Source organism: Rhinolophus ferrumequinum, chromosome 8 (genome assembly GCF_004115265.2).
Source record: "Rhinolophus ferrumequinum isolate MPI-CBG mRhiFer1 chromosome 8, mRhiFer1_v1.p, whole genome shotgun sequence".
In the NCBI taxonomy this organism is placed as follows: domain Eukaryota; kingdom Metazoa; phylum Chordata; class Mammalia; order Chiroptera; family Rhinolophidae; genus Rhinolophus; species Rhinolophus ferrumequinum.
The window spans coordinates 13,578,065-13,587,043 of NC_046291.1; positions in this window are offsets into that span (position 1 = coordinate 13,578,065).

Sequence of the window (8,979 nt, forward strand, 5' to 3'; positions counted from 1 at the left end):
ATTTTCTGCAGATCTGGTCCTTAAGTTCAAGAAGGAAGCCTACGTCCTTCCTACAGAAACAACGGTAGCTCTGGTGGAAGACAATTTGAGTGGAAGAAAATCGCAAAGTGGCTTTACCATGAAACTAAACTGAATAAACTTAAGTTTGAGGGCTGCTCACTTGAACTTGTAAGTACGCCCATGGCCATACGCTCTTGTAAAATGTACAGGAGTACAACATTTTAATCGCAAATTGTTGAGACCGCTCTCTCTTTCCACTTCACTTCTCCTCAGTCATATTTTCCCTTGCGTTGGGTGGCACGGCAGTAATTATGGGCATTTTTGGACTATGATTAAGGAAGTCAATGGGATTACATATAGTTTTGGTTTAGAGGGTTATTTATATGATTCAAACTCTTCCATGCATAGTTTAGTTATTAGTAGCTGCTCCAGGGCAAGAACAATTTTTGGAATGGTCCTACTACTCACTACACCAATACACTCCACCTTGGGGAATGAACATACAAGTCCTGACACGACCCTCAGAATATGCCAAAATATTAGGGACACAGAAGACAAGTTGGTCAGTGAGTGGTGTCGATTCAAATAGCATTTAAGTTTAGTTCCTACAATGAACAAATCTCTGAAATGCCTTGAAATCTTACAGCTCATATATGAAAGACACTTGAGAGAAGTTTTCCTAAAATCAATAGCAATGCAAAAAATGTACAAGCCAATACCAACTATAACTTGTGAAGACAAAAGAAACCTACCAATAAAAAGAAACAACAATATTTAATCTACCATGCTAGAGGAGAGTCTGATTTCTTCTATTCTCTCTGTAAAAAGGATGACAAAATTATTGATGCAAGACCAGGCAATCAAACTTACACAGACAATAATTTTATGGAGTGGTGTATCAGTGACTTAATTATTTTTAAATGTTATTTTCTAGATTTTGACATCTTTCCAGAGTTTGTCGGCTTTAAATGATCTATTGCTGTGGTGGTGGTTTATATTATAATTCTAAATAAATATTTAATTTCTCATCTAATAATTTGAATTATTTTCCCAAAACTCTATGAAATGCAGGCCCATAGATTTGCCCTGTGTTTGAAGCGAGCACCTTGCCCCTGTATGCTGGTAGTGGATATGATAAAACATCATGAGTCTGCCCTTTACAGCTGCCTTGGTCTCCTCTAAACCAAATCTGCTTATTATTAAGTCAGCGCATGCACCGTTGATGGATTTAATGACCTGTAGGAATGAGTCAGTAATGACTCTGAAGGAATCTTTGTGGCCAGACAGATAAATAATACATCATTTAAAGGTTTTTGAACTCCTACAGTATTTTGGAAGCACATTCTTTAAAAGAAATTAGGAAGGAGAATAAATATATCATGGCCAGGGAGAAAAATATATAAACAATCATTTCTGATGAGCCATGCTAGATGAAAGGTGATTTAGCTCTTATTTCTGTTGGAAATACTACAAAATCATCCTTGTGTGAAGAGGCAATTAAGCAGATCTCACCTAACAGAACCAGTCTGGCTTGGCTCAGTATAACCTCAGAATCCATTTGTTCCTTTTCAGCAAGGGCATTGCTGCAAATCAGTTTCGTGTAGATGATGCAAACAGCATATGGAAGAAATTGTCCAGTTTCTTTATTACAAACACACACAGGTCTCAATGCAAGCCGAATCTCACTCCCAGCGTTAGCTTCTAATAAGCATTATGGGAGAAATCAATTCCTATGTTGACAGATATGCTCCCTTGCCCTATGCTTCCTATTTCCTGCACCACTTTGAACAATCTCAGTATTTATAATGCTGCATTAAAACCTGTTCATTTAAATTCTCTGCTCCAAGTGCCTTTAGTCATACCTTATCTCTGTTTGCTAAAAAATTAATAGGTTTATTTTAAAAATAGGTTTACTGAAAAATATGTTTACTGAAAAAAAGGGACACTAATAGGTTTACTTAAAAAAATGTGGCTGCAAAAGTCTGGTGAATGCTGGTTTATACAACATTGACCTTTATACAACATTATACGACATTTTCTTTACACATTTGCAGCAAGACTTCTTGGAGATTTTAATACTAATGAAACTCCAAATGCAGAGTATAGAATATAGTTTGCGATGTTTTCCAAATTATTTGATTACAAAACCTTCTTTTGAGGAACTAATGTTCCAGGGACCATAACTTTGAGAAATGCTGCTTTGAACTAAAGTAAAATTAGATAATGGAATGCAAATGCTTTCTATATAAAATAATTTATATATATATTAAAACTAAACAAATTATATGATATTGTGATAATAACTGTTATTATTAAGACCACTATGCTCAAAGAAAACAATTGGTTCTCTCCTTTCTACTAGGGAACATTTAAACTATTTGTATAGATATGAAAAAAAGACAAACTAAGACAAATGTATTTACTTGTATAATTTCCTGCTGTGATAGTTTTATTTTACAAAGAGGTTGAGAAAAATGATACAAACTTCTAGATATCAAGTTTCTCTCTGTTGCCCCAGAGGCTTTTACTACTGGTTTTTCTGTTTGTCCGTTTTTTAAGATTCTTCACTGCATTTATTAAAGAACAGTGACTGTCAATGAAAACCCTATCAAAATCCCAATGGCAAATTTTTGAAGAAATAGAAAAATTCATCCTAAAACTCATATGGAGGGGCGGCCAGATGGCTCAATTGGTTAGAGTGTGAACTCTCAACAACAAAGTTGCTGGTTCAATTCCCGCACGGGATGGTGGGCTGCGTCCCCTGTAACTAAAGATTGAAAACGGCAACTGGACTTAGAGTTGAGCTACGCCCTCCACAACTAGATTGAAGGACAGTGACTTGGAGCTGATGGTCACTGGAGAAACACACTGTTCCCAAATATTCCCCAATAAAAACAAACAAACAAACAAATAAAACCTCATATGGGATCTTAAGGGACCCTGAATAGCCAAAACAATTTTGGAAAAGAAGAACAAAGTTGGAGGACTCACATTTCCTGATTTCAAAACATATTACAAAGATACAGTAATCAAAACAATGTGGTACTGCCTTAAATTTAGACAAATAAACCATTAGAATAAACCCTCACGTATATGGTCAAATGACCTTCAACAGGGACGCCAAGACCACTCAATGGGGAAAATGGGGAAAGGACGGTCTCTTCAACAAATTGTGCTGGGAAAACTGGTCAAATAAGAGAATAAACATATAAGAGAATAAACATATAAGAGAATAAAGTTGGATCCTTGTCCTGCAACATGTATAAAAATTAAATCAAAATAAATTAAAGCCCTAAACATAAGATCTAAAACTCCTAGAAGAAAATGAAGGGGGAAATCTTCATGACATTGGACTTGGCAATGATCTCTTGGATATGACACCAAAGGCACAGGCAACAAAAGCAACATAGGCACATGGGACTACAACAAACTTAAAAACTTTCATGTATCAAAGGACACAATCAACTAAGTGAAAAGGCAAACTATAGATGGGAGAAAATATTTGCAAGTCATAGATCTGAAAAGGGATTAATATCTAGAGTACATAAAGAACTCCTATGGCTCAACAACAAAAATCAAATGACCCAATAAAATATAGTCAAAGGACTTGAGTAGACATTTCTCCAAAGATGATATACAAGTAGTTAACAAGTATATGAAAAGATGCTCCACGTCACTAATCATCAGAGAAATGTAAATCAAGCTACAATTAGATATCACCTCACTCCCATTAGGATGGCTACAATCAACAAACAAAGACAAAAACAAAACAGAAAATAACAAGTGTTGGTGAAGATGTGGAGAAACTGGAACTCTTGCCCAATGTTGGCAGGATTATAAAATGGTGCAACCACTATAGAACACAGATTCTTTCTTCAAAAAGTTAAAAATAGAACTACCATATGATCTAGCAACCCCACTTCTGGGTATATATCCAAAAAAATTGAAAGCAGTGTTTTAAAGAGGTATTTGCACACCCATGTTCATAGCAGCATTATTCACAATAGCCAAGATGTCTATCAACAGACATACAATGTGGTATATACATATAATGGAATAGTATTCGTCCTTAAAAAGAAAGGAAATCCTGACACATGCTACAACATGGATTATACCTTGTGGACATTATCCTAAGTAAAATAGGCCAGTCACAAAAAGACCAATACTGTATGATTCCATTTGTATGAGGCATCTAAAATAGTTAAATTCATAGAAAAGAGAAGTAGATGCTGGTTACCGGAGCCTAGAGGAAGGAGAAAAGGGGAGTTGTTTAATGGGTACAGAGTTCTAGTTTTGCAAAATGAAAAGTTCTAGAGATCTGTTTCACAGCAATGTGAATATACATAAAACGACTGAACTGTACACTTAAAAGTGGTTAAGATGGTAAATTTTATGTTATGTACTTTTTACCACAATTTACAAAATAGAAAAAAGAACACTGACTATCCTAGAGCTACTTAAAGATGACTTGAGGTCATTTACATTCACACCATCTAGTACTTCTCCTTCTGTTCACCTTTGTTCATCTTTGTTCTAATCAAATGTAGTTATTTTGATACCTTTCCCCTGGAGCCAGCATATTAAGCGATTATAAATAGACTATACATGTGTACGAAAAAAGAAAGCTAAAGAGTGAGAATTTCACAATGGGCCTGAAATATTTTCATTTGAAATTCCCTTTCCTTTCAAATTTTGCAATGAATCATTACCGTACCAAGGACTTGCTTGGCCATAGAAGGTCTGAGAAGCTTTTCACCACTCAGATCTTTGCAAAGCATCGCAGACACCACAGTCTCGGAGGCTGAGCCATCTCTTCCCTGCCCACAGCCCGTGAGCACCTCCAATACCTCTTCTTTCAGTCGAAGGTGTGGTTAAATATTGTGTGTATAGACTTACCCTGTCTTTGACTGTTATTCTCTCTAGAGGTCAAGAAAATTCCTGGTGTTAGGTTGGGAACTCGAATATCTTTAATATTTCACAACATTCAGGCAGGCTTTACAGTCTGGGGATTCATTGCTGTGATAGAAACATCAGAACAAAAAGTAGTAAGAAATGCAATATGAATACAGCTTCTTTTACTGCTGTTTGTACAATCCAAGAAGCTGTTTTATTTTTTAATTAAAAATATTGCACCTTAGTTTTGTCTCTCAAAGACAAGATTACTCTCAAAGAGAAAGAGCTTTTTAAACTTTAAAACACATTTTCTACCTAGTTAAGTGTGTGTGTGTGTGTGTGTGTGTGTGTGTTTTAATGGGATCTAATCAAAGAGCAGACTCAGAAGAGGGGAAAAAAATTTTTTTTCCTATCAACTATGTAGACTTGATTAAAAGGATCCCAGGCTGCAGGAAGACCTTTTGGAGAAAAGCACATTGCATGCATGTCCAGTTAACCTTGACATTGCCATGCAAAGGGTATCAAATGATAGGAGGGGGAAGAAACTGTTTGAGAATTGAGCCTGCAGCTGATGAGCATATAAACCATAATCTCTTGAGTGGTTCCGTTCCCCAAGGTTAAGATGAGGCAATTTTAACCTCATAGACTTTCGCAGGTGAGGAGAAGCCCCGCCTCCAAGACCTGCATCTCTTTGAAACTTTGAAGATCTGAGCAACAAAAAGCTTCACAGATCATGCATAGATGAGAAGCAGGTATTTAAGTCCACTGCAGAGGAAGCTCCTGTGTTTCCATTCTGCTCATACAGCATGAATCGATAATCTCCTATATACTCTACTCATCTGCCCTTATACACTCATTCCAGGCTGACCCACAGATGTCTGGAATGAAAAGAGTAGGGCTCTGGGCTCTGATGCCTCAGCAGCTCCTGAAGATAAAGGACAGAATGACTCCTTAGGACATGCACTGGGCGGTGAGCTCTGAAGAGGCTTGACTTCCCTCCCTGTTTCCACAGGTGACACCTGGCTTCTCTTCCCGTTAGCTCTTCCTTAAGTTTGTAAGGAAGGCTGAGAGGAAGAAAAGAGCAAAGAAACACAATGAACAAAAGACCCGAATTCAAGATCATTTTCTCCAGTGCCTCAAAACTAAGTGAGTCCTTCAAAACCGTGAGCATTATTAGTGCTATTTTTGTAAGAATAATAATTTTGAGATTAATATTTTCAAATATCACAAAAGTAAGGAACTAAGTGTAATGAATACCTGAATTCCTATCATTCAGCTTCAACAATTTTCATACTACATTGCGGCAATCTTACTCCTTCAATCCCCCCACTTTTAAAATGTATTTATTTATATATATTTATTTTTGCTGGAGTATATTAAAGCATATTCAAGATATCACACACTTTCTCCTATAACACTTAAGCATATATTTATAGCAGATAAAAACTTTTTTCATAACCCCACTGTTGTTATAACAAACAAAATCAGCAGGCAATCTTTCATATTGCCTAATAACAAGTTCTGGGGCTCCACCCCACTTGTCTGGAGCCAGGACATATGTCTGACTTCTTACTCTCCTGTCTCCCTTCTCCCTGCAGACCCCTCCCAGACGGGGATAGCTTTACCTGTGCACTTCATAAGTCCTTTTCTTTTCCAAGGTAGTACTTATCCTCCTACTTCCTTGGAGCCATAAGACCATAGCAGCTCAGGGGGACATGATGTGTGTACAGTGCGAAGACGAAGAAGCACGTTGGTTTTCATTTAACATATTTATGTTAGTTTGCATTATCCAATTAACCTATTGTTCCTCAGGGCTATTTCCAGGGTGCCACATGAACGGTGGACCACAGTTAAAACAAACAATGGGAAGTGAAAAATACCGTCTCTAAAGGCAGGTGCAATGTTTTATGCTCCTGATTTACAAGCTCCACCCCCATTGTTCTGGAATAACAGCAAAAGGACAAACTTAATTTTGCTAACAATTTAGTCACTTCTCTTGCAGTGTAAAACCTACCTTTTTTGTTGGGGGTGGGGAGAGAGGACTGCTCAGTCAGCTCAGGATTGTGACCTTCTTCCTCTTTTGCTTCCTTTCACTCTGAATGGCATCTGAGTTCAAAGAAGGCAGAGGTGGGAGGTGGGGTGGAGCGACGAGGGGGTCCTTGCTGGCCTGTGCTCAGGTGACCCTCGTCCCACATGGGTCCCTGGTGCACCTAATGTGCTGCCATGGCTTCTGCTCTCAGGTTCATCTACCTCCTCCCTCTCTCAACCTTGACCGTCCTCTGGACGTTCTCGGACAGTCTGTTCCCCACTCAGGGCTGGGGAAGTTTTGTATGCTCTCCTGGGGGCTTTAGAGCATCGGAGGTAACACATTAGGTAGTGGACCCAGCTGTGTCCAATTCTGGCCACGTGTTTCTGCCCTATCACCATTGTCACTCCATACTTGAGGTCTTTGGAGTTTGGTATCTTCCCATGTTGTGTCCTTGAAATTAGCTCCTGTACATTCGCAAAAGATGAAGGAATTCACAGCTTCAAAAACTTAAGAGATTAAGGAAAGTTTATTCAAGAAGAGAGATGCCAGCATAGAAGCTGCCGGGGCAGACAACTGCACCTAACTCTAGGTTAGCTTTTTCTTCTAAAGGAAAGGGTAGGTAAATTTCCATATAGCAGGAGATGCAATGTATAGACTGAGGTCATTTGATTGATATATGTTGGTTATATAACTCGTTTCTTTCTGCACATGTATTATAATGAGGCTAGAATTCAAATAATGAACAGGTTTCAGCAGTTTGTACACATGTGAGGAACCAGTTAATAACAGTTGGGTCTTATCTCCTCTTTTTTGGAGTGTTTGGACATCTTGATTTATTTCTAGGGGATGAGCCTGGGCAGTTCCTGGGGAGGGGATGTAGGCCTGGGCAGTCCCCCTTCAGGCTCACTTTTATTAACCCTTTTTTGCTTCATCAGCCAGGACACACACTGAAAGGGAGACACAAACCTTCATGCCCTGGAATCCCCTGAAATAGATCTGTGGGTTACAATTCCCTTCCCCTCAGTTTTTACTTCAAGAGGGGTTCAACAAGAAAAGCTTTTGTAAATGTGTCTGAACATTCTTTTCCTGCTCCCGTTTCCTTTCAAAGCATTTCCCCAGATTTTGACTTGTGTTCCCCCAGACGCAGACCCTGAGATAACAGGTGATCCCAAGGAAACACCAGTAGGGGACTAGGAACGGGAAACAAGGAAGGGAAGACAGCCAACAAAGGGTGCCCTGTCGAGCCAGCTACCCCTGTGAGTGTCTGGAGCTAAATTCTGCTGGGGAAACTGAGAGCAGAGAGAAAGCACACACCTCAGAATACCTCCGCTGGAGGGCTGAGGGAGCTGGGGTATGCACACACTCCCATTAGTGTTTTTTTGAAGCCTGCTCCTGGGAGTGTTATTTCCTCAGTACTCCAGGCAGCAAAGGAGACTGGATGCAGCAGAAAGTTCTCAGGGAAATAAATGCAGGGGCTGGCAAGAAATCTGCTTTTACATGATTATACATTTTATGATAATGTTTTCTAGCTGGTATACTGCAGCCCATTGGTGGGCCATAAAGGACTGGGGGATACTGATCCTCTCGGCCCCTTTGCAGCAAAGTGGGGCAGCTGCAACCCAGGTGCCAGTCACCAACTGTGAGCAGCCTCGCTGGGGCTACAGAGCTTATGTGCTCAAGAGAGTAATGGCCCCGAAAGATGTCTACCTCCTAATCCCAAGAACCTGTGAATACCTTACTTCATACACCTGCAAAAAGGACTTTGCAGATATGATTAAGTTATAGATCTTGAGATGGGGAGAGTATCCTGGATTACCTAGTGGGCCCAATGTAATCACAGGGTCCTTAGAAGAGGGAAACAGGAGGGTCAGAGTCAATGAGAGGAGATGAGCTTGGAATGATGTGGCCACAAGCTCGGGAATGCAGGCAGCCTCTAGAAGCTGGAAAAGGCAAGGAAATGGATTTCCCACTAGAGCCCTCAAAAGGAATACAGCTTTTGATTTTACCTAAATTTATCCGGTGGCCCTGGGTAAACAATTTGGGCTTTTATGTTCTAT